Below are 27,682 nucleotides of genomic sequence, written 5' to 3'. Positions count from 1 at the left end.
CGTTTTTCTTTCGATTTTGATGAATTTTGTACGCAATAACTTCCCCCCGAAGAAACACTTAGACATGAATTAGACATGCATTATTTACCCCCAAAGTATTTTCAGATGTCACAAACACTTGGCAATAATTTCATTAAACAGGTATGGCGTGTTTAAGTAAAACACTTGATTTACTAATAGCTAAACAATGTTTTGTAAACAGATGTAAAGTAAAACAAATAATTATGTTTTGAAAATTTTGATATTTCTACTTTTTATAATTTCTAGTTTTCATGCCTAAATTGAAAAATAAAATTTATAACTGAACCATAAAAGGTGAGAGGACGGTTGCCTCTCTTGTCTCCCCCCCCCCCCCTCCGAATCGCCGCCTCTGCCCGGAATACACTGTAAAAAAATCTGTAAAATTTACGGAAAAAAACTGTCAGCCAGGACGCCAGTTTTCTTCCGTTTATTTTACAGAAATCTTCCGTATTTTTATTATTTATTCAAGCTGATTTATTATTTTATGAAGATTAAAAAATGAAACTATACTTTTATAAATCCATTTCAATATTTACTATACTACTACGAAATATATGTATACAAAGGTAAATTTCCGAATATGCCTCTGTAACAGATGACAAAAAAACATAATAATAAAATATTGATTAGGATGCAATGAAATGGAAGTTGCAAACGATTTAAGACTTAATTGCTTTAAATAAATATAAGATCAAAAAACTCGAGCACGAGAACCAAAAACCAAACAGGCGGGCGAAATTTCGAAGAAAAATAAAGTACGCGGTGAGGCGATGGTAACAGTTAACGCTTATAACCGGTTACAGATTCAAAAAAAAAAAAAAAAAAAAAAAAAAAAAACAGAAAAATCCTGTATTTTATTACTAACAGTTTTTTTCTGTAAAAAATACGGATAACTTCTTCAAAATTTAGTTTTTTTTACAGTGTACATTTCCACAGTATTGCGCAAATTTTTTCTATTTAAACAAATGTTCAAAAGTTTTAACTTCCTTCGCAATTCACACCAGAATTTAAAAGGTCAACAAACTCTCTTTAATCTGGAATAGTTTAGTCAAATACCTGATTGATTGAAATTTCCTTGTTTATATTATTTCTAATGCATTTTAAATTTTCCTTAGAAAACTGCTTTTCGAAACTACAGAAAAAAAGGTCCTATCCAAATGGCGAAGCTTTCGAAAACGAAAACCTAAAAATAACTTAAAATTGAACGCGCATTTCTAATTTGACTGATTTTTGATGGATAGGTGCGGTAGATAGGCTGCTTTGTTTATTTGTGAAAGAATGAAGATATTTAGAGCACGAGTTGAGTGAGGTTCATTTAAATCTCCGATTTCGCTCACATGGCTTGCGATTTTGTATTCAAGGGATGTTTCCCGTTATTTACGTTTCGCTTGAGATACAGTCAAGGGTGTGTGCAATGTACACTCCAGCAGACCCCCGGGCAACTCTTGAAAACGAGAAAGAGAAATCTAAAAACTATATTTTGAGCTCATTTCTTTCTTGTTTAAACGTCGAAAACATTTATTTTGTAAAGAGTGTTCAAGCTGCACTAAAACTAGGCTTACCTAGGGCCGCCCCGAACCAAGGGCGCCCATATAGGGGGGGAGGGGCAAGAGGGGCTTTGAGCTCCCCCTAGAAAGGAGAACTTCCTTGCTTTTAGTGCTTTTTTCTTTGCAAAAATGTATAAAAATTTCTTTTTCAGCCATTAATGAATAAGTTATTAAAAACATCAAATTTTAATGTTTCTAATCTGTACTGAAATCGGTTTCAATGGGGAAAATATGCTGCTAAACCATGGGGAAATTTTTTGAGCCCCCCACCCCCCCGTAAGATTTTGCATATGGGCGCCCTTGCCCGAACTTAAATTTTTGGGAAGGTGGAAAGTCTCAATTTGCCGAATTGGAACTCCAAATTCTGCCGAATGATGAAAATTTTGTCGAATGGAATTGCAAATTTCACCGAATGAATAATTACACCGAATGGAACTCCAAATTTCGTCCAATATAACCAGCGCCGTAGCAAGGCATTCGCATAGAGTAGGGCACTTGACTTACATGCCCAGACTGACTCCGTATGTTCCTATGAAACGAGCTGATGTGTGCATCGCATGACTTTCTTTTACTCCAATTTAATGTCATTTTCACATTATTGGCAGTTTTAATATGATTCAATAGTTTACTCTTTAAATATCACCAGCAGTGGCCAAATTAAAACCAGATTAAAAAAAATATCGCCAAATTTGTCGCCAAGCTGGCGACAAAACTTGACGACCAAAAGGCTGGCGATAGATCGCCAAGTGTCCGCCAAATTATAACACCACATGAGTTTACATCGAAATTAACAATGATTTCCCCCCAAAAAGGGGCAAAAGACACCCTTAGGAACATCCGAATGCAATCAAAAGAGAAGGTGCACAACTAGACCCCACTAGGAGTCTACGTGCCAAATTTGAACTTTCTAGGGCATACCGTTTTTGAGTTTTGCGAGATACATACACACATACGCACATACATACGTACATACGGACGTCACGAGAAAATTCGTTGTAATTAACTCGGGGGTCGTCAAAATGGATATTTCAGGTGTCTGAACGCTTCTAGGCATATATCAACGTGTGGTTGGGTCGAAAAAAAAACTCAACATTTATTCGGGGGTGAGAAAAATGGAAATTAAGGCCAATTTTTGAGTGAAATTTTTTTTCGCGAATACAATACTTCCTTTTTACTTCCTTTTACTAAAAAGGAAGTATTGTATTCGCGAAAAAATTTTCACCCAAAAATCGGCCTTAATTTTCATTTTGCTCATCCCCAAATGCATGTTGAGTTTTTTTTCAACCCGATCACACGTGGATATGTGCCTAGGAACGTACAGACACCCGAAATATCCATTTTGACGATCCCCGAATTAATTACAACCAGTTTTCCCGTGACGTCTGTATGTACGTATGTATGTGCGTATATGCGTATGTGTGTATGTGTGTATGAGTGTATGTATGTCACACAACTCAAGAACGGAATGTCCTAGAAAGTTGAGATTTGTTACGTAGACTCCTAGTGGGGTCTAGTTGTGCACCTTCCTTTTTGGTTGCATTCGTATGCTCTAAAGGGGGTCTTTTGCCCCTTTTTGGGGGGAAATCATTGTTAATTTTGATGTAAATCTCAAGAGGTGTTATAATTTGGCGGACACTTGGCGATATATCGCCAGTCTTTTGGTCGCTAAGTTTTGTCAAGATCTTGGCGACAAATTCGGCGACTTAAAAAAAAAAAAATTTTTAGATCTAGTTTCAATTTGGCCACTGTTGGTGATATTTAGAGAGTAAACTATTGAATGATATTAAAACTGCCAATAATGAAAATAATGACATTAATGAAATGGAGTAAAAGGAAGTCATGTGATGCACGCATCAGCTCGTTTGTAAAAGGAAATAAAAACGGACAATAGGGAGAACTTCTTTAAGGGGGTGTCCCATAATGTAGGACGAATGTTCGATGAGTCACCGCTGCTCGGCTCTATAGAAGGCGTATATAGAACCCTTAAAAGGCCAAAAAGGTTCAGACAAAACATGTGAAGTGTCACTTTCGTATTTGACGGTGAATTTCATCAAACCCTTGTTGTGGTATATTAGAGGAATAGTCCATCAGCTAGACCGAAAAATTGCGTCATTTCTGCGCTGAAGTTGGGTGAGGTGTCATTTTTACTTCCTTTTACAAAAAAGGAAGTATTATATTCGCGAAAAACATTTCACTCAAAATTCGGCCTTAATTTCCATTTTGTTTACCCCCGAATAAATGTTTTTTTTTTTTTTTTTCCAACCCGAACACACGCGAATAAGTGCCAAAGAATGTATAGGCACCCGAAATATCCATTTTCACATTCCCCGAGTTAATTACAACGAATTTTCTCGTGACGTCCGTATGTACGTATGTATGTATGTATGTGCGGATGTGGGGATGTCGCATAACTCAAGAACAGTATGTCCTAGAAAGTTGAAATTTGGTGCGTAGACTTCTAGTGGTGTCTAGTTGTGCACCTCCCCTTTTGGTTGCATTCGGGTGTTTCTAAAGGGGTCTTTTGCCCCTTTTTTTGGGGGGGGAATCATTGTTAATTTCGATGTTAACTCAAGTGGCGTTATAATTTGGCGATATATCGCCAGTGTCTTGGTTGCCAAGTTTTGTCGCCAACTTGACGACAAATTTGACTATTTCTTTTTAAAAATCTGTTTTAATTTGGCCACTGTTGGTGATATTTAGAAAATAAACTATTGACTTATACGTCTGTATGTACGTATGCATGTATGTATGTGCGTATGTGTGGATCTTCGTGTGTGCGTATGTGCGTATGTTTGTCGCATAACTCAAGAACGGTAAGTCCTAGAAAGTTGAAATTTGGTACGTAGACTCCTAGTGGGTTCTTGTTGTGCACCTCCCTTTTTGGTTGCATTCGAATGTTCCAAAGGAGGTCTTTTACATCTTTTTGGGGGGAAAACAATGTTAATTTCAATGCAAACTCAAGTGGTGTTATAATTTATGCAAACACTTGGCAATATATCGCGATTAAAGAGTTAACTGTTAAATCACATTAAAATTGCCAATAATGGGGAAATAACTTTAAATTGGTGTAAAAATAAATCATGTGATGCACACACACATCAGCTTGTTTTTTTTTTTTTTTTTTCAGTTTTTTGCGTAGATTACGACCATGCTAAGGTGGAAATCGAAATCGGTAGCTATTGTACAGTAATTGCCGAAAAAAGCATTAAAATCATCAATTTTTGAAGCTTCGGCTTTTTGTCGAGTTTAGTGACTTTTACCAGAAAAAATCCCAAAAGTAAGTTAATCAGTCTTTAATTTTTTACTGGATGCTCTGCACTTTGCTCGATTTGTTCGCTAACCACAGTTCGCCACCTGCGGTGGCTCAACGCCATCTACAGCGGGTGGCAATTTCTCGCGAAAAAAAAAAAAAAAAACGAAACTGATTTGTATTTAATAAATGCAACAAGTTCGTCAGTAACTAATTTCATACTGGGAACTCTGCCCTCTGCTCGATTCGCTCGCTAGCCCCCTTTCGCCACCTACGGTGGCTCAATGCCGCCTGCAGCGAGTGGTTCGTTTCTAGAGAAAAAAAACTGACTTGTTGCATTTAATAAATTTAAAAAAAAAATCTTTAAAAACATTATCCAATAAAGTATGCTATATGAGTTTTGTACTATATTTGGGGCAAACCTAACCTGGTAGCATTGTAAAGTCTGCGCTGATCTCAATCTCAACATTGCGACACAGCCAGGTTAGGTTTGCCCCAACTATACTTATGTTGAGTTTTAAAAATATACAATGATAAAAGAGAAGGGTATTCAAGATTCTCTTACTTTAATTGGCTTAAAAATTGTTGTCGTCTTCATCCCCAATTTCCTCACAATATCCAGTATTTATAAAGTCGTGACTATCTGCATCAAATTCTTGTTTGTCACATAAACAGTTGCAGATGTCAGTACGTGGCAGGTTGACATCCGAGCATGGATATACTCCTTGTTGGAAAAATTTACATTTGTTGCACGATAGCATTTCCTTAGGTGAGGGTCGACTCCCAAGCCAAGTTATAACAATTTTATCGTTTTCAGCATTCCAACCATGTGCGTATGCAGGGTCTGATTACTCAAAAGGCTCAGGAAGCTTAAGCTTCCCCTCAAAATTTTTAGGGGGCTTAAATATGACAGAAAAATTGTGCTTAACAATTTCCGTTTCTGCTTTTAACTGCGTTTTTTGAAAAGATTGCTAACTAAAAATGTCTGGAAGAATTGAATAATAAAAGGTGAGGACATATTTAATAAAATCTGGTCACAAGTAATATTTTGAAGTATGGGATTTGGTTCAACTCTTATAATGCACATTTATGTCATTTAATTTCTTTTGTGAAGTGTTAAATCTGATTGAACATCTTACTACTCGTATTCGTCGAACATTGCAGTACAACATGTGTGAGATACGAAATTTTAATCTGTCAAGAAGGTGGAATAAACTCGTCTAAATTCTACTGGGTCACTTTTGTAAATATTACTTGTAGTAGTAATGAGTTTTATATCAATGTGCATGGAATTTTAGAAAAATTTCTGTGAACAAAAAGTGGGAGGGGGGGGGGCGAAATGAGACCAAGCTCTCCCTAATTTCAAAGGCTAATCGGGCCCTATTCATATGGCGTTGGAGCAAATTGATATTGAACAAGAAATTTAATCCATATTGCAGCCTGGTAGTCTCTTGACATGTAGGCTCAATGTAGATTTGCTAGGAGGCAAGACTCAGGCAGAACATGGCCTCCTTTAGAGCAGTACCAATCATATTCCTCAGCTTGTTCACGTCTTCAGTTTTTGAATCACAGGATATTTCACACACAAAGCTGTCAAGGCTTACATTCAAACGTTCACTTACTTATACTAGGCCAGTGCCAATAATGTTTGAGACCAAAAAAATTTAGACCAGGATAAAACCTGTTCGAAAGGTAAGAAAATCTAATAACATTAATAGGAAAAATAAATTACGGGCGAGCTGAGTTCGGGAAAGGGGGTGTAGGGGTTTAAGGGGGGGGGGGGAATACGGTTTATCACGATTTCAGGAAAAACTAAGAATCCTATCGAAAAAAACTAAATTACAAAGTTGTTGGTAATAAAAAGATCTACAACTTTTGTGTTTGCACTTTTTTTCTATAACCTCAAAATTTATGCGAAAAATTCAAAAAAACCCGACTTTTTGGTTTTTTATTTTTATCTCCCACAAAAAAAAATTTTTTTTCACTAAATTTAATGAAAAGTTACCTTATTATGTCTCAAATACGCTAGAATTTTTTGGATTTAAAATATTCATTTTTTCTTCTTATTTTGATTCAGTGGTAAAAAAGCATCAGAATTTTCAATCAAAAAATCTCACGTCAAAATATCTGATTTTTTTTTAAAAATCGGAGCAAGTTTTTTTCGTTGGAATCTCTACTTTTTAATGGTAAAAAAAACAATACACAATACTATGGAAACTTTTCGCAAAAAATGAAGAAAAAAAAAACTCGAATTTAAAAAAAAATCATCACTATGTAAAATTTTAAGCTATTTATTAAAATTTGCACTTTAATTACACAAAAAAAGTATAGAACATTTATTTCGTTAAAAAAATACTTCATTCATTTTAACAAAACGCTTTATTATCTTATTATTTATCAATATTTAATCGTTAACTATAATCACATCCTTTACTTAGCCATTAGTTTTCGCTTCTTTGATGACTTTTCTTTATCGTTATGCTCAACTATTGTTCTTGATTCCAGTAAATCTTCGAAATTTTCTAGACCATCATCATCTTCGTCTCCAATATTTTTTCCAGTCTGCATTAGTTCTTCATCCCATTTTGTTATTTAGTTTTTTTCGATAGGACTCTTAGTTTTTCCGGAAATCGTGATAAACCGTTCCCCCCCCCCTTAAACCCCCTACACCCCCCTTCCCGAACTCAGCTCGGACGTAATTTATTTTTCCTATTAATGTTATTAGATTTTCTTACCTTTCTAACTGGCTTTATCCTGTTCTAAATTTTTTCGACTTTTTACCATTTTCAAAGCTATTGGCACTGGCCTATACGGTCCATTCTTCACCAAGGTTTTTAAAGGTTTCAATATAAAAGGATACGGTGACCATTATTTTGAATGGTCCCTTTTTACCTTTTCCATAAAACCCAGAAATGCGGTCACAACCTGTGAAATCTAAGTATAGCTTCCATCAGATCAACACTGGTGCATCCATCTTGAAGCTTAACTATTTGCTTAGAAACAACATTCTGAAGGAAGATCATCCGGTAGTTAGCTTGCTTTCCCATTCGAACATAAACTTTGCAGTTCAGTTTATGAATGAACGCCATCAGAAGGATAAGGACATCAGTGTCATCCGAATGAACAACTACTACAAGGATGTTGCTCTAACCAACATGTGAGGCATGTATTGCTATTCTTGTGTCAGCCTCTTCGACGTCGCAAGTTCCATGCATTCAGCAGTTGCATTTGATGTTATTTTCCAGAATTTCTTACCATTAGCGAAGAATAATTGTCTTCCCTGTAATTGACACTGTTACTGTAATTGACACATTTGTTTTCCACAAATCCAACAGGAACTGAATAAAGTTAGTTTTATTGGAGCTCACTGTAAGAAACTGTAGTCAAGACCTACTTTGAGGCCTCCTTTGATTACATACAATGCTGGGATCGTATCATCTTAATGATGTGCTCGCTCAAAATCTTTCATAAAATTAGTTTTCTACTTATCAAAAACTATATCTACTCTATTTCCAGGTTCATAAATTATCTTTTGGAAGATAATTTCGCCAATTTCGTTAAATATCAGACCGTTAGGGATGTTAACTTTTCCAAGCAAGAAAACTTTTCAATCAAAAATACACGCTGTTTTTTGTGGATACTCGAGTTCAACGGATACATTCTTTTATACAACGTGCCACAATTGACTCTTAACCGCCTTCCTTGGAAAGAAGGAGTATGTCTATGCTCCGATGTCAACCTGCCATGCACTGACATCTGCAACTGCTTATGTGACAGACAAGAACTTGATGCAGATAATCACGACTTTATAAATGCTGGATAGTATGAAGAGATTGGGGATGAAGACAGCAACGATTTTCAAGCAATTAAAGTAAGAGAATCTAAAAAAACCTTCCTTTAATATTGTATCTTTTTAAAACTCAACATAATTATAGTTGAGGCAAACTTAACCTGGCAATGTCGTAATGTTGAGGATCAGCGTGTCCTTTACAATGCTACCAGGTTTGGTTTGCCCCAAGTATAGTTAAAAACTCACATTGTATACTTTTTTGAATAACTTTTTTAAATATTTTTTTTTATTTATTAAACGCAAGAAGTAATTTTTTTCTCTAGAAATTAACCAGCCGCTGTAGGCGGCATTGAGCCACCATAGATGGAGAAAGGGGTTTAGCGAGCGAATCGAGGAGAGGGCGGAGCCGCCAGTGTGTAATTAATTGCTGACTAACTTGTTGCATTTATTAAATGCAACAAGTCAGATTTTCTTTCAGTAGAAATTTCCACCCGCTGTAGGTTAGCGAGCGAATCGAGCAGAGGGTGGAGCCCCCAGTAAAAAATTGAAGGCTTTCATTGGAACTTTTTTCTGGTAAAAGTAACTCCAATTGACAAAAGGCCGAAACTAAAAAAATGATAATTTTAATGCTTTTTTTTCGGCAATTACTGTACAAAAGCTACCGATTTCGATTTCCTCCTTAATATATTTGTAATCTACGCAAAACACTGAAGAAAGTGACACCTCACCCAGCTTTATCGCAAAAATGACGCTATTTGTTGAAATTATGGGTGCTAGCTGATAGACTATTTTAAGTAAGAAACGGAAAAATACATGGAAAAGGATATCTTATCAAAATAGATGAGTTGGAAAATTTTTCTCTAAATGATTTGATCCTCAATGTTTAGACTGAAACCAAGTCTCTTTGTCAAAACAATTGCACATTGGATGAGCGAGAGGGCTATAATTTTTACCAACATTCGCTGTGCATTATCCTCATTATTTCCTTAATCCCTTTAACTCCTCAGGACTTCTCTTCATGCTTTTAAAATTAAAGGCGAAATCCTAATAATTAAATTACGCAACTTTAATTTGCCTAATCTATGCAATAGAATTGCACCAAAGTTAAAATCACTGCTGAATAATGTGATTTAGAGTATTGTTCTTAAAGCACCACCAGCAGATCAGTTGGCTCATATTGCTTGTATCACCATGCATATTTCCTTTTCCAATTATAAGTGATTACAATTTCCAATGAAATTTTTTATGCCATCACCATCATCAAATCTGAAGTTCATACGTACAACTTTACGATACTTAGTACAACGTTACATACGGGAAGATTGTATTGTTCAGTGGGAATTACAGTGAAATTCCGTTACAACGAATACCGATACAACGAAATTTCTGTTTCAACGAAATAAATTTTCGGTCCTGATTTAATATCCAATACATTTTTTTAATTCCGTTACAACGAAATTCTCGTTACATCGAACAAAATTTGCGGTCCCTTGAAGTTCGTTGTAACGGGATTTCACTGTATATATATTAGTCTCTCTTTATCAGGAAATGAGGTAAATAAATTTGTTTCCAACATCATAAAAACGAAAAATGTTGCTTGCGATTAAATTTTAATTTAAAAACTACCTGAATAATATTCATTTAAGATAGATAGTTTATTAACACGAACAAGGTCGGGACGGAACCTAGTTTTAGTATAATTTAGACGCAGACGCTATCTGCTCTTCAACACTAAAATGTATAAGAAATGAAGGACTTTGTTAAAAAAATATATACATATTAGCAAATATACCGGCGTTGCCTGGGTCAGTAATAATTGTGAGAAACAATCGCTACTTCCTTTCGTTTTCTGTTTTAACTGAAAGAACTCAAAACACACTGCTTTGACGTGATTAAAAATCGAGCTTCTTCCTTACCCATAAAAGTAAAATAGCAATAAGTATTCATTTAGAAACGAAAGCACGAATTGAAGCATATAAAAATTTGAAGAATTTCCAAAATATAAACTAACAAAAACGAAGATCATTAAAAAAAAAAACGTGCACTTTATTTAATTAAATAGTACAGATACAGACACACACACACACACAAAAAAAAAAAAAAAAAAAAAGCTCTCTACTGCTTCCCTAAGTGTGCAAAAATTAGTTTCTAAATGCTTAAATGACTTTAAACTCATGTTTTCTCCGGTGAAGCCTTGATTCAAAATTTTCATTATGATTACTTTTAATATTGCTGTTGTAAGGCAACGGATTTTCGTAACAATGGGTTTTATATTTAATCATTGAATGGAGAAATTACATGACATTTACCGTTTTTCATCATAACGTTTTTAAACTAAGTTCTTTAGGAAAAAATTATAGCCTAAGTTGCTCCCTGATAATGTAGCTATCTATGATGAAAAAATGATTGAAATCGGTCCAGTAGTTTTGAAGATTACCCCGGACATACATACATACACACATACAGAAGTAGCCATTTATGTATAAAGATAAAAATAATCGAGCAATTTGGTCTTTAAACTGAAATGCATTTTTTTCATGCGTTTCGTCAAACACTTTTTAAACTTCAGTTTCATTTTATTTGCTTCCCACCTTGTCTAGTGGTCAGCAGTCTGATTGCGACGGGGTGATCCCGGGTTCGAATCCCAGTTTGAGCATGGATGTACTTTCTCGGTCCTGTCCTGTCCTTGTCGTTTCTTTGTGTAAATGCGTTGTTGTGCTGTGAATGGTTGCCTACCCTATAAACGGCCCCTTATGGCTGTGTGCACCGTGGAAGTCAGACGTCACACCAAATTACGGTTCAGTTGGAAAAGTGAAGCAGCGCACCCCAAGCTAGGTGGCACGTGAAACAACATTTTTTTTTTTTTTTTTTGACATTTTCATCAGGGGTGGAAAATTCTTTAGAAACCCTTTTGGAAATCCTGGTCTTGGGTCCGGTGACCGCTAATTTTGCCGTTTACAACGTATCCCTTCTGAACTAAAAAAAAACAAAAACTAATGCAAACTCTTAAGAGCAAACTATGTATCCCAATGATCTTAATCAATGCAAGCAACCGCAGTAAATAAATAATTTTAATGCACATAACTTTTCCACACAGAGCAAAACTTGACACGTTTACGGGTTCAAGTGCGTGGTATCTTGATGAAATAACCGCTCGTGAAAGTAAAAGTTCAAATCGCTGAACCCACCTCACAAAAATCGAGTTTTATCCGAAAAGCGTGGGGTGTAACTCCTGTAGGTTGAGCATATGAACTGGTTCTTTCAGCAAGTTTTTCGTTTTATTTATGTGCTTTCCCTTTTTCTCTTTCCTTTCTTCTACTCGAGAGTAATTATTATCGTCTGCGTTTGATAACCCGATAAAGTGGCTTATCTCAACCCTTATGAGAGAATTTTTTTAAGACAAGAATTATTACTTAATTCTTTGTTTGGATTATAGCATTAAGAAAAAGGTGTTGGACGTAGTAAAGGAGTTATCATAACGCAAGACGTGCCTAAGTTGGAGGAAATTTTCCCGTCGTTGAAATTGCTGTTGCCATTTTGGCTCCTCATTCTTTGATTTTAAGTTTTTGTGGGAACTTTTTTCAAGGAACTGTTAATTTATTATCTGGAATATTTTACTTTTAAGTAGCTTTTTCACTTACTTGATGATTTTTTTTCCCTTCAGTTTAATGGAAAACTTAGTCTTCTTGTTTAATGTCTTGTTTTGTTCAAAAAACAAACATTCTGTTTTCAACTTCATTGAAAACGTGCCCAGCGTTTCACGTTTACGTGACGATAATTTTGCACCACAGAACCAGACGGATTAAGTACAAAAATTGTAATTTTCTGTTTATTAGTACATTGTATGTAGAATCTTATTCCGCTTCGAGCCATGTGAACGTAATCAGGGCCGGATTAACGTCTATTTACGCCCCTAGGCCAAACTTAGAGATTACACCCTCCTACTCCCTTCACATATTCGAAGTGTATCGAAATCGTATCCCCTCCCCCCTCTTCTTTCTCAGAGGCGTAGCAGCGTCCGGGAGATAAGTGAAAATTTCGCGCCCCTTCCCCAGTTTGAAAATCAAGGGATGGGTTTCATTTTCAATTTTCCCATGGTTAATGTTCAAAAAAGGGGGGGGGGGCTGTGGATTTGCCGGTGCACTCCAGAAATTTGCCAAAATTGACGCTTCAGAAATGCAATTTTAGGCCATTTAACTCGAAGTAACGGTCATCTTTGATGATGTTAGAGAAAGGGATCGGTTAGGGAACTCTCCCCCTCCCTTTTCGAAATTAAAGTCATAAAACTAAGTTTTTGAAAAACTTTAATGATGCTGGGAGACAACGAAGAAATTTAGGTCCTAAAACAATTTTAGAGGATTTTTTTTTTTTTTTTTTTTTGATGAGCGGGTTGCTTTAGCAAGGAACTTATTTGAAATTAAAGACTGCAACATTCGAAGACATCTTTTATGATGTTATGGAAATGGATGGGGTTAAGCCATTCTCCCCCAGAAAGTTTTCGAAATTAAAAACCTAAATACTTTATTGTGAGTCATCTTTAATAACAAAAGGAGGAGGGATGGAATTGGGTAACTCTCTTCCGTAAATTTTTCGAATTTAAAGTCCTAAAAACAAAGCTTTAGACAATTTGAATAATGTTGGAGAAAGGCTGAACTCTGCAGCTATCCGGATTTTTTTTTTTTTTTTTTCTAAATTCAGGTCCTAATTTTAGGCGATTTTAAATGAGTTGGAGAAGGGGGGAGGGGATACTGAAGTCAAGGTCACTTCCCTGGAAAATCTTTGGGCTTGAGGACTTAAAAACAAAGTTTTAGACGATCTGTTATGATATGAAGCCTTTGAAAAAAAAAAAAACTCTAAATATGCATTTGTAGGACTTCTAATGCATCTGATGGTGCTGGGTAAAGGGATTGGGTTTGAGGACTCTTTTCCGGAAAATTTTCGAAATTTTAGACCATCTTCAAAATGCTAAGAAGAGGAGGGGGACCCTCCTGCACAGATGTTCAAAAGTTGAGGTCCTATGAAAAAAATCTCGATAATGTTCGGAAAATATAGAAACACTCGGAAACTTTTTGAAACTAACGTTTCATAAAAAGCAAACTCAGAAAAACTTTGAAGATGCTAGTAGAAGTGGGTTGGGGGAATTTCTTCTGTAATTTTTTTCTGAAATTAAATTTATAAAATTCGCAATTTTAGGTTACCTTTGTTGACGTAACATGATGGGATTAGGCTCAGAAAACGCCTCCCTCCCCACATTGCTTCGTCCCGAAATTTTCATTCATTTCTTAAAATATATTATCAAACATCTTGCCTCAATTTTTTTTCAAAAACATTTAACTGTTTTGGTTTTCTATTGTGAAATTTTCAAATTTTCCGCCTCAAAATTTTTATTTGTTTGGAACAAATGTCTGTAGCCCAAGGAAAAAGCTTTTACCGGTTTGAGCTGAGATGATATTTAGCAGTGATATCTGAAGTATTTTTTCCCCTTTTTATTTACATTTAGATATCATGACTCTTGAATTCCTTGATAGTTTCATTTTTTACCTTGAAAATATTTAAAACTGCTGGTCTCTCTCTGTAAATATATTTAATTTTTCTTTTATTTTTATCAACTTTGTTGTGATGTAGATGATGTTTTGAAAAAAAATATTCAGAAAAATAATATGTTGGAAGTGAAATCCAATAACAGAGGTAATTATGAAGGAAAAGATAGAAAATTCTGTAAAAGAAATTATTTATTAGGAAACTTGTATGCAATGCTTAGTGTGGAGAACTAAAGCAGACTATGGTGAATATTTTGTGTACAAAATAGGGGATATTATTGGCAAAGGCCGCAGGAGGTCACTGTGAACTCCCCAAAATTTCCTTATGCGTCAAACAATGTCTGACAGTTTGGAGACAACATAAAAATATTCTTTAAAGGGATGTCTATTGTCTGTTTTCGTTAGATTTTGCTACACGTGCAATTATGCATATTCGTGTTTTGTCATTCCGTAAAATTTGAAACTTCATTCGGTAAATTAATAATTTCATCCCTTCAAAAATTTAAGCTTCGGGCGCCGCTAATTATTGACTGTCAAAACTAAACATGAACTAATAAATTATTAATTGCAAAACATATACTTATTGACATGATTTAAAGACATCAAGAGAAAAATTGTTTCATAAACAAGTTTTTTACATTGAACACTTTCTATATCATAGCTTTACCGAATTTTGAAATCATTGTTCAAATCAAAGATATTGAAAATTTAGTGTCACCGGGTTTTGAAAACCAGTGGGGGTGCTCAAACACCGAGCACAATGGACCAAACAAGGGCAATTTTTCAGAGCGTATAACTCTCAAGAAAATGTGCTTCAGTTTTATAAACAGAAACACTAGGCGGAAAATATCTTATTTTACTTCGGGTTTTTACCACAAAAAAATTTTACGAGAAAAAATAAATAAATTAAAATAAAATAAAGTAAAATAGAATGAATTAAATTAAAGCAGAAAAAATTTTAGTGAGAATCAAAACACAAATAGTTTAGAAACGAAAACACAACAGTATAATTTGTTCTTTTTGTTAAGCTTAGCTAAATATTTAAAAATTCGTTCCTTTTTGTATGGCCTCTTTTTTCTGCTTGTAGAAAAAGAGGCCATACAAAAAGGTTTTCATCAGTTTTCTGCTGATAGTGGGGGTGCCCGGCACCCCCGCAAATATTGGGGGGGGGCGGGGGTTGCTGGAGCATCGCAGCGCCCTCGGAGTCGACGCCGCTAGAAAATTATCTGTTTTGACCAGAAACAGTACCTAGACTCAAGCATTACGCCCCCTCTCCTCTAATTGCTTTTTTCTGCTCAGTGGTAAGGTCCCAATCAGTTCTAGCTGTATTTTTACTGTCCAAATACTAGCATGCCACTTTCCTTTTATTTTTCTAATGAGCTGTTCATTTTTTCTCCTCCTGGATATGCGCCCTTTTTAGCTTGCGCCCCTAGGCCAGGGCCTAGGTTGGCCTATTGGGTAATCCGGGCTTGAACGTAATTCTAAAAAATAAAATTAATTCGAATTATGTCATCTTGAATTCAAATTATGTTTTTCGCAATCACGAGTGTGTGTGTGTATGTAGGCGTGTGTGTTTGTGTGTGTGGGGGGGGGGGGGTATGTGTGTTTGTGTGTAGGGCGTAGGTGTGTGTAGGCATGTGTGTTTGTGTCTGTGTGCAGGCATGAGTGTTGGTAGTAGTGTGTATGAGTGAGTGTTTGTGTGCGTGGGGACGGGGTATATCTATTTGTGTGTGTAGGCATATGTGTTTGTGTCTGTGTGGGTAGTTGTGTATATGTGTGTGTGTATGTGTAGGTGTCTGTATGTATGCGTGTGTGTATGTGTTTGTGTATGTGTGTGTAGGTGTATGTGTGTGTATGTGTGTGTGCGTGTAGTTGTGTATGTATGCGCATGTGTGTAGGATATGGATGCAACCTGGAGGCGGTTTTCGCTATACGAGCAGCATCGTGAGGAGCCGGTCGACGGTGATGCAGCAGAGGGTGCTGGCGGGAAAATAAAATGATAGTACATCAAAACAGTCAAATGAAAGCAATAAGCAATTGTGATTGCTCAAAAAAATTAAAAATAAATATTTTTCAATGTGTCTTCGTCAGCAGGTGAGCCCGAACTTATATTTTTGGGAGGAGGAAAATTTTCAGTTTACTGATGACACCGAATTTTACCGAACGGTAAAGTACGAGCATGCACACATACCTACCCAGGCCCGGATCTGCGTATCCGCAGACTCCGTCGTGCTGGGGGGGGGGGACTCCTTAAAGGGGGCCCAACGGCCCAAGAAGTTGAAAACATTTTTTTTTTTTGAGTAGCACTAAGACTTTAACATTGCAAATATGCACTGCTGGCCTCTGGGAAGGGGTTCTACATACTTTGTTGGGGGGGGGGGCAAAATTTATAGATCCGTGCCTAGTCTGAAGGTTGGGATGGGATTTTAATATTTTTCTAAATTTAATGAGCTCTTTACTAAAAATATTTTTTTACGTGGGATTTTTATTGTTTCAATCTGATTCTTATTAACAGAAGCTAAAACTTCTCGTACCAAATAAAATTACGAAGCAATCTTCGGGGTTTTGGTGAGCGGCAGTGCGCAGGGGGCCTAACGTCCCCTGTCTGTGAAAAATCCATGTGTGCTCTGGAAAATGTTTCCTTTGTGTGTTTTATATGTTTTTTTTTTTTTTTTTTTTATGAAATGAAGCTTTTAAAATAAATTCCAAATTTTATATATATATATATATATATATATATATATATATATATATATATATATATATATATATATATATATATATATATATATATATATATATATATATATATATATATATATATATATATATATATATATATATATATATATATATATTTTTTTTTTGGATTTTGTCCTTTTAAACGCCAGTGAAGGGAAATCGATAATGTATGAACACAACGTCCGCGTACAATTTTTTTTTTCACGTTATGAGTTGGCTCGAGCTCCCCCTCTAAATATTAGCATTTCTAATTTTTAAAGCAAATTTTGCACATAAATATCAAAACATTTCAACGAAAGCCATATTTAATGAAAACAGTTTTTTAAAATACCTTTACTTGAAAATTTAACCATAATTTTATCCTGCAATGAAATTACTTTCAGAATTGTAACAATATATTTTAGGTAGCAGATCATTTTAGTTGGAAGCATAATGCTCTTAAGTGCCACTAATTATTTTAAAAAAATGTCCAACAGTATAATAAGGACAACACCTAAAAATACCCATTATGATGAGGACGACAGATCCGAAAAACCCTCATCGGAATAAGGTAACAAGGAAAAATTTTGGTACACAGTGAGAAAAAAAATTCAAAAAATGAAAGTTTTAAACTTTAAAAAATAGTTCAGCACCTCCTCTGAAATTACACGTCTGGGCACTTATGTTTGTAATCCAAAGCTTTCTCTTAGTTTGAACAAATCCATTTTTATCTATTTTTATTTTTAAATTTGTTTGCAAGTTTTTGTAATTATATTTAACCATATGCTTTAAATACCACAAATAAAAAAATAAAACTAAAAGACATCGTAATTTTCTTGAAACAGTTTTTGGTTGTCTGTCTGAGAGAGGGTAATGACATAAACATGACTAAAAAAAATGTGGCTCCTTAGCATTTTCCACAAAAACATTTCACGAGATATTTGCATGTCTTCGCTTGAGCAGTGCCTGCCAATTAAATTTCTTCACGCTCTCCTTTAAAGAATTTCAACTCTATGATCAGCTGATTAAGCCACTTTTCTGGTAGACGATTGAAATAAACTCTTCCCTTATTGGTCGTTGACGCATGACGTGCAGTGACGTAGGCCTGGGTAACAACGGAGCGTAGCAACAGTCAGTTGCCTCTGAGAGCAGCGACCCGAGTGATCGCATTGAAGAGAAGTGGCTGTGTGAGCTCATTGTGTTGTATGTGTTTGCGTGTTCTATCAGTTTTGAAAGAGAAGAAGTTTCACCAATGTCATTATACGCTGTCGGAGTCAGCTGTAAAAAGTTTTGTGTGCCCAAAGAACGCTTTAAATGTAAAAGTGTCGCTTTTTATTGTGAAAACGCTGGAGTTTGACTCGTTATTGTATGCGAGTGGTGAATGCTAGCATGCCCTTGTCGCGGACAAAGTCGTTGATCACCAATGGAACTACGATATCTCCCTGCAACGATTCTTTTCTGCCACAGATCAACGGTAAAAATGGCCCCAGCCTGTGCTCGGAGAAAAACGATTCGATTTCGCGATATAAACAAGCTAGTCGGGTGTTTCAAAATGGCGTCACGGATAACTCGGCGCAACTTCCAGACGTTTGTCCTAACTCAAACGGCAGCAACGATCAATTGAGCAACAAAAACTCAAAGCCTACGAAGAGTCTGGGTGCCTCGCCGCAGCAGGTAATGAAGTTGTATATGCACAAGCTTACTCCTTACGAGCACCACGAAATATTTTCATATCAGCAAGTGTATTTCCTAGGGGCCAACGCCAAAAAAGCGATTGGGCGTCATCGGAGCTCCCAACAATAGCGGGTATGATGATGAACAAGGTTCCTATATGCATACACCTCATGACCACATAGCATACAGATATGAAATGATTAAAATCATTGGCAAAGGCAGCTTTGGCCAAGTAATCAAAGCTTATGACCACAAAAATCATCAAAATGTTGCTCTCAAAATAGTGCGTAACGAGAAAAGATTTCACAGGCAAGCCCAAGAAGAAATAAGAATATTAGATCATTTAAGAAAGCAAGATAAAGATAACACGATGAATATAGTTCACCATGCTGGAACATTTTACATTCCGTAACCACATGTGCATAACGTTTGAACTTCTCAGTATTAATTTGTATGAATTGATTAAGAAAAACAAATTTCAAGGTTTTAATATACAACTGGTGCGGAAATTTGCTCATTCTCTGCTTCAGTGCTTAGATGTTCTGTATCGAAACAAAGTCATCCACTGTGATCTTAAACCCGAGAACGTGCTGTTGAAGCAGCCCGGTCGCAGCGGGATTAAAGTGATAGATTTCGGATCTAGTTGTTACGAAAAATCAGAGGGTGTATTCTTACATTCAGTCAAGATTTTACCGTGCACCCGAGGTAATTCTTGGTGGTAAATATGGAATGGCCATCGATATGTGGAGTTTGGGGTGCATACTTGCCGAGCTTCTTACGGGTTATCCGTTGCTCCCTGGCGAAGATGAAGCCGATCAGTTGGCGTGCATAGTTGAGCTGATCGGCATGCCTCCTCCCAAACTATTAGAGCAATCCAAGCGGGCCAAAACTTTCATAAGCTCAAAAGGTCATCCTCGCTACTGCACCTCAAGTACACTGCCCGATGGAACCATCGTACTGAATGGTGGCCGATCTCGCCGTGGAAAGTTACGTGGACCTCCAGGCAGTCGTGAATGGTCAACTGCTCTAAAAGGCTGTGATGATATATTATTTATTGACTTCCTAAAGCAGTGTTTAGAATGGGATCCTAGTGTACGAATCACACCCCCGGCAGCGTTGAGACATGGGTGGCTTCGCAGGAGGCTGCCCAAAGCTCCTGAAAATTCTGTGTGTGAAACTGGTTCTAAAACTCTCATGCTTCAAACGGTGGGGTCCGCTCGTACTAGCATCATAGCAAAAATGAACACAATCGGCGGTACCAAAGCTCGGACAGTAGTGACTACCATAGGGGATGATATGAGTGCTACCCTAAATTCTCATAGCAAATTACCACAAATTGGAAATTCTGTTACTTGATCTTATTTCTCCTTAGGAATGAAACTTTAATTATGTGATCATTGGATAAAAAAAAGGCTTTTAAATTAACATGAGAGTTTGTTATCTGTGGTAGCATCCTGCCTGTGTCGACTCAATTGCAGGTAAAATGCTATTAACTTTAACATACTTTAATTTGTTTGTTTTGTGGTCATTATTCGGCGTGTGAGCTATTTAACACTGCCACTAGATCTTTTAAATCTTTAATGCATTTATGCTTTTTACATGTTTTGTTCAAATGAAATATTCTTAAATTTATTTTGTTTTAATCGTAATTCTTGATTCACATTTACTAGTTTTTTCTACAAATGGATGATTTTCTTGCACTTATCGCCAAATTGCTCCCATCAGTCTTTTCCAGAGATTTTTTTTAAGTATAAATTTTATAATATTGTTAGTATTTTACTTACAAAATGAGCTTCTTTTTTAAAATTAAAATCTTTATTTGGGGATATTCAATTTTATTTAAAAGACAAATGTATAAAATTCTTCTTGCTGAATCTATAGATTTTTATCTAACATTTTAAATTTATTGTGTTTGACTTTAAATTAAGCTTATTAATTTAATCAATTATATTGAACATTAACCTGATTACAGTTGATAAATTTTATTGTTTTTTAGCAGAATGTACTGATTGTAAAGTTTCATAGGTTATTTTAATATTTTTAAGAACAATCTTCATAATTTTAACACAATTGTTCATGTTTTTAGATTCTGATTTTAAATTGTGATAAAATGTGAATGTCAATAATCAGACAAAAGGAGATTTGAATTTATTCCTCTAAAATTTAAATTCTATTTGTAATCTAATGTATTTTAATTTAGCTCACTTTATATTATTTTGAAATGTGCTTTATTAAAAATGAATAAAAATTATATTTATCAATTAGTTTTTGTGCTTAAGATAACAAAATACATTAAATTTCATTCTTGTTTTCAGAATTTAATTCAATATTATGTTTTCATTTTGATTGTTTGGTTGAAAATCTTTTGTTTCTATTTTGTTCTAAAATTCATACTTTTCAAGGACATGGCCTTAGTAATGCTTTTATACTTTTTATGATGTTAATGTTTCGAGTTATGTTATTTTCCGTGCCAAGAATTTATTAAATGAACAGATGGTTATTTATTTGCTGCTTAATTAACCTGATTTTCCTCTTTCACTAACTTGTTGTTAAATATTAGTCTGATTTTTGAGGACTAATTCAAAGATTATTCCGGATTTTTAATGCATTAACAAGCATACATAAATATGTTTATGTAATGCATTGTTAAAATATTCTAATGAGGTACATCATTTTAAGAAGTCTAGTGAAATTTGTTTTAAAAAGTGAAACATGCTCGTTAGTGACATAGGCCTACACGAAGAATTAACATTAGGCATGTGTTTACAGTATGTGTATAAAAGTCCCTGATCTCTTAATGTTGTAAAAACTGGATGTGTAATAGATATTGTGGACATTCAGAGCATAAATTTTACCAATATCTATATTAACAACCTAACGTTAATGGAAGCTTCAGGATGATGTTTAGAATAAATTATGAGGCTTTTGAGATCCCGAGCTTCAATTTGATTTTAATTCGATTTTTTTAAATTTAGATTTTTTTTAAATTTACATATATTTTCTTTATTTTTGCAGTTGCTCTTAGATTTCAGGGGGTCCCAAAATCTCCTTAATTTATCATGCTAGTTAAAATAAATAATAATTTCACTCAGAATCTAGAGTACAATGATGTCATTGATATTTTTGCAAAAGCAAAGACTAGGAAAAAAATCTCTTTATTTGTTGATAAAAATTCCCCTTAAAAAATTGATCTCTTTGCAAATCTCAAAACCACTCCAAGTTCAGTCTGTATTTAGTATTAAAAGTTTTATCATAAATACCTTTGATATTTACAGTAAACTGGCAAAGTAACCCCTTCTTATATATTTATCGTATACTGTATCTCTTCTACTTTTAAAAACGTTGTGATAAAAAGTTACCACCAAATTTAACATGGTTGTGTTGTGTTAATACGCAAGTATCGAAATATTTTATAGCTTCAGAATAAGCGGAAATATGGGGGAAAGGGGGAGGGACAAAATGAATTTCGTGCACAGGTCTTCAAAGTTCTTAGTTTGGTTCTGGGGGGAAGGAGCTGAAATACAAATGAACCCCATGTCCAATATCAGAATGATCGGGCTCTGGTGACGTACCAAATAGACCGCTTTTTCCGCATTCCTCTCCTACTACAGCACTGAACGGATATTTTACAGAACAGATATTTATATTTTTAAGGTGGGAGTGCAAACGTGCTTTTTTGAACATAACATAAAAGTTTGCATAAGCACAAAACTGCCTGTAAGATTTAGTGATTAAAAGAAAAACATATTTGAACAGAGTAATGTTGATTAAGCATTACCATTGATAAAATTTGAATTTTAATACTAGTAAATTTAAGTTTGTAGTATGCATATGCAATGCAGGGTAAATTTGAAAAATGAGGGAATAAAATTTTTTGGTATTCTTTTCAGTTTGGTGACCTCTAAAAAACTTACTTATTCAATTTGTCTGGTAATTTAGAGACAGTACAGCCATTTAATCAAACCTATCTATCTCTAACTTTGGAGAATAGAAGAATAATTTGAGATACAGAGGTTTTGATAAAGTTATAAAAATAAACAATTTAAGAGCAAAGTCAAACTTAACACATTGTTTTGTATTTATACTGTTGAACATTTTTGCTCTCTGACTTATTTGGATTATATACTAAATTTAAGCATACCTTTTAGGAGAGGATTATATTTCGATGATTAGCGTACCAAAACTTTGAGATCTTCCCTTTATCCTCAATCAAAACAATTTAAACATTAGAACAGCATAAACCAAGAGAACAACTTCTCAATGACTCGAAAGTAAAACTCATGAAGGTTTTTTATTGTCCAACAATACAATACCCCCTCATCCTTAGTTTCAAGTCAACAGAATTCCTTGAAATCTTACTCATTCAACATTTTTCTTATGCTGCATATCAACAGCAGACTCATAGGATTATAATACTGCCAATATTTTTAAAAAATGCTTTATCTCTTCAAGTTTTTCTGTTCATAAATATGTCTAGGGATTAAAATGACAATGCAACTGGAATTCAAGATAAAGAGGGTTTTGGTAAAATTCATTCGAGATCAACATGGGGAAAACTTTGAATTTATGCCATAAATACTGGGATATTGGACGAATTTGACATATGAGGCAGCGAGAAGCAAAGGGATGCAAGTGGACATTTTCAAGTTTCGAGTAAAACACGTTTAAAGATAAGGTCGTAGGTAGGCTTTCATTGAAAAGATTTTCTAAATCATGCTGAATAACGGCACCTACCAGGGCTACTAGTATTATCTCTTGCCCCAAGAGATAGGAGAGGTTCACCTAGCCTTTGTACTGGTTATCTCCAAATTTTTAATTTTGCCACTTGCATCCCACTGCCTCATATGATGGTTTTCAAGATAGGCAAGTTTGAGATAAACAGGTTCCACTGTATTACAATTACTTGTATTTTTTATATTTTATTTATAATTGCTTGAATATATCTTCATTAGATGTAGGGATGAGCAATTGTTCATGCTCTATTTTACCATTCATTGAAGTTCAGAGTTTCATTCAGTAAATTGAAAATTTTACCCTTCTCAAAAATTTAAGTTTGGGGCACCCCCCGGTTTTAGGTACATCACAGCAGTGCTCTTATTGGCAAAATTTTTCCATTTATTTATTGTTGCCATGTTTGGGCAGAGTTATATAAAAATTACTTATTTAGTAATACCATACATTAATTTGTGTTTTTTTATGGACTTGAAAACAGAACCTCAAACAAGACTTAAAATTCCATCAAATAAATATTGATCCACTAAATAATTGGTACTTTTTCATGGCACATTTTTTTTATATTTTTGACAATTTTAATTTATTTATTGCTTTTGCAAACAGAAAGTTTCAGCGTTTGCAACATTCAATTCTAGGGTATACTTGCAGTTGTCGCAAATCGCTAACTTCAATTTTCCATTGTCACCATGGTAGAAAGTAGTACCTTTAATGGAAAAGTATGGAATACCTACATTTTGTCATTAAAAGTAAAATAATCAGTCTAACAAAAAAATAAAAAAGAAAAACTTTTTAATAACATGCAATATCCCATTTAAATAATTTGCAAAAACATCTTTCATTGATCCATTAACTTTTATAATAATTGGCAAAATAAATGTATGAAGTTGTAAATAAACCTTCAAAGTTCCATTAAAATGTAAGATTAAAAAAAGAGGAGCTAACATAGTGTGGTGACTGTAAACACAATTTTTCGATTTTTGCCAATGTAGAAATTAACAAGTTACCAAGGCCACCTTTTACGAAAAAGTAGCAAATATAGTTATTGTACTTCAAATTTAAATTCTGAAGGTATCAACAAATTAATCTGTCCAGTGTGTTTATCCACAAATCGCCTTAACTATAACAATTTTATTACTATGAGAATCTAACTGGAACTTTTGTAACTTCAGCATGTTTTTCTTCTGCATGGAAATATTGCGATAACTGAAGCTTTTGTCAATTTTAGAGTTTGTAGTCAAATGTTCTGTGTTATAAATTCAATGAAATTCTGCTTGTAATTTAGTATAATAATGAGAAAATCTCAACTACTAAAATATCCTTAGTCTACAAGCAAAGTTAATGAAGAAAAAATCTGCATCCTTCATTTATCTACCCCTTCTCTAAAAGTTCTAAACAGAGATTTCGTAACAAAATATTAAGTAAAAAGAATTTTTTTTAAAGAAATTAACTTTGAAATACTGAAAAATTGATTAAGTAGGATGTACAATTTGATGTGAGTTATCATTGAATGACTTGGTCAAGTTCAATTCAGTACCTCCTATAACAGAAATAACCTTTTTTATGTAATTTGATTAGTAGGATTTAAAGCTGGTTTTCGAATAGGTTGAAGTTTGCATTCGTCAGTTGATCTTGTATTTTAGTGTTGACCCTTAAATATATCGTCACCTCAGAGCAACAGTAAGATATTATGACTCTTGAGTTATCGACCCATTGCCCCTCAGGAAAATTTGAAATGATTGACCTTTTTACATGATACTGAATAAATGTAACTGAAACTATAATGGTCCATCTAGTCTATTGAACTGTATTGTAGTGTACATGATACAAAAATATCATACATTGATTTCTTTATTCATTTTATTTTTTTGAAAATTCAACAATTTTTAACAATACTATTTTAGCATGTAAAATTTAGTAAGTGCTTATTTCATATTGTGTTTTTCTGTCTTTGCTTTTGTTTGTCTCTTTTCTGTTTGTATGCACTGCATTTAAAGTCTTTCTCTTGGTTCATTCTTTCCTAGCTTTCCATTTGACCAAATTTTTGGCTCTATTTCAAAATTGCTTTAAATGCTAATGCATACACAAACAGGTGTATATATTTCTTGCTAGCAACAGTAGTGTCAAACTTCAAAAATTTGAAGAAAAGCATTTAATTATTTAAAAACTTATCTTCGTGCTTTTCCTTGCCATAACACCAACTTTAAGCTAATTTCTATAACATTGTGTGGTGTAGTGCTGTTTGCTGTATAAATGATCTAATCAATACATCATTAAAATTTCATAATTGAAAAGAAAAATTTTCGAACTTTTAAGTAGTTAATAATTGATACTAAAAAATCAACCAGTAAACATCTTCATCTTTGCCATTTATCGTAGCGAAATCCCATTACAGCAAATACCTATACAACAAAAGAAATATCCGTTTCAATGAAATAAATGTTCAGCCCTGTTTCAATTGCCAATGCATTGCTTGAATCCCAATTACACAGCTGAATTCATATTTTATTTGCAAACAAAATTTGCAATAACTTGAGGTTTGTTGTAACAGGATTTAACTGTATTTTAATAAACTACTCGGTTAAAAATAGCACTGTGTAAAAAATCTCGATTTTCTTCATACCTTTTTTTTTTCTGTTTGAGATGTGCCACTATTGTCAGGGGTGTGAGTGATACGTATGTATAATACAAGTAACACAGAACAAGAAAAATTAATTTTGTAAGAGCAGTTTAACTTTAATACAAAGGTAGTAATTGTTTAAAATTGAATATGGAACTAATGAAATAAAAATCTGGTAGTTTATTAAATTTTCATCTATGCATGACACCAATACCAGCAAATTGGTTTTAGTTTTTAATTGTTTATTAATATACTAGAAAATCGCCCATCAAGATATGAGAGGTAAAAATTGCTTCTACAGTTGAATGAAGCAAATTGCCTGTTAGGTGATATTTTGATAGTTGAAATTTTAACCCTGACTCCCGTGAATAAACATTAAACTCTAGTAGATAGCGTTAATTGTTGACAACTTTTTTGTTTCTTCATTCTTACCAGTAGAACAGTTAAGTTACCAGATCCAGTTCAGCCTGGTTACAATAAAGCATTTCCCTGCATGTCAAACATTGCCAGAAAGTTATGCTATGGCACGAATTTCATTGTTGATGACGTCATTGCATTACTCGATCAGTGAATTTGCTATTATATGTATGCGGATTCTGCATGCTTTAATAATGTTCAGTTATTGTCTTCTTATCTGTTGTCAAAATTATTAGTAATATTTTGCTGTATTCTTTTGATGAGACTTCCATTGCTGATGAATCTAGTGTGGTGTTTCCCCTTGACCAAAAAGGGTGCTTTCAGATAAAAGGGCAATTTTCTAGTGGACAAGGTGATTTTTTTTACTTTTGTATGATATATGCATACAAAACCCCAGGAACTTTTCAAAAGTAATTATATATATATTTTTTTAAATAAACAGCTGTTTAATGTTCAATTTCACAAATTATGCTTTAGAAAATTCAGATTTATATTCAAGTCAAATTCTTGTAGATAAGAAAAAGGAGAGTTATAGTTCAAGGTTTGTTTTCATAAGTCTTTAGTCTGCTTTTGTGATCAGTTTTGCACAAACTTCGAAGGGATAGAGGAGGAAGGCGCATTGAGAAAGGCAAAGGGGAAAAAAAGGACAAGGCGCATCAAACGTTAACTTGTTAAGGGCAGTTCGTGGTACCCTCCTTAAAATGCCCGGAGAAACACTATAAGGCTGATTTGAGTCAAAAAAAAAAAAAAAAAAGTTTGATATTCTGTTCAATTTAACTGGATGTTATTGGCTTTAGCAAATTTACCAACCTGTGAACCCCCCCCCCCCCCCCCAAAAAAAAAAAAAAACACTTGGTGGAAATTAGAGTAGCGTTTGTTTAAATTATCAATAACAAAATTTAAAATTAATTAGTAAAATAAACTAAACCTGGAACTCCCTTCTGAGCAATCCTAGAATGACCACAGCAAATTTTTCGTAGAATAAATCATATTTTCTTTTCAAAAGTTTTGAGTTTCTGTTTTTGATTGATAAAGGTATTCCAGATAAGATCATATTTAGTTTTCAGAATATAATTCTAGCATTTTTATTTTTCAATCACTAAATGTCGTATTAAATAGCCTTTTTTTTTTGTATTCTAATTTTTAATATTTTTGAACATGAGTCTGATCCTAATTTTCCTATTAAATGTTTGTTTAGTCAGCTGGCTGACAGATAAAAAATTGCTTAGCCAATATTTACTGTTTTTTACAGTATGCTATTAAAGTTTTATAACTATAGTCATGTGAAATATCTGCTGTATATAAACATGTACATATGTAGATTAGATGTAATAGTCGTATGACTGTATAGTATTTTATAAGACTGCTACT

At 34.2% G+C, this 27,682-nt stretch overlaps 1 pseudogene; it reads left to right on the top strand.

The window, feature by feature from the left end:
* The first annotated feature begins 18,066 nt into the window (after window positions 1–18,066).
* LOC129229820 (dual specificity tyrosine-phosphorylation-regulated kinase 2-like) lies at window positions 18,067–20,034 on the top strand (annotated as a pseudogene).
* The last annotated feature ends 7,648 nt before the right edge of the window (window positions 20,035–27,682 follow it).

This window comes from Uloborus diversus, chromosome 9 (assembly GCF_026930045.1).
Source record: "Uloborus diversus isolate 005 chromosome 9, Udiv.v.3.1, whole genome shotgun sequence".
NCBI classification, from domain to species: domain Eukaryota; kingdom Metazoa; phylum Arthropoda; class Arachnida; order Araneae; family Uloboridae; genus Uloborus; species Uloborus diversus.
Note: the sequence above shows the minus strand (reverse complement) of the source record. Positions and strands in the feature narration are given on the sequence as shown.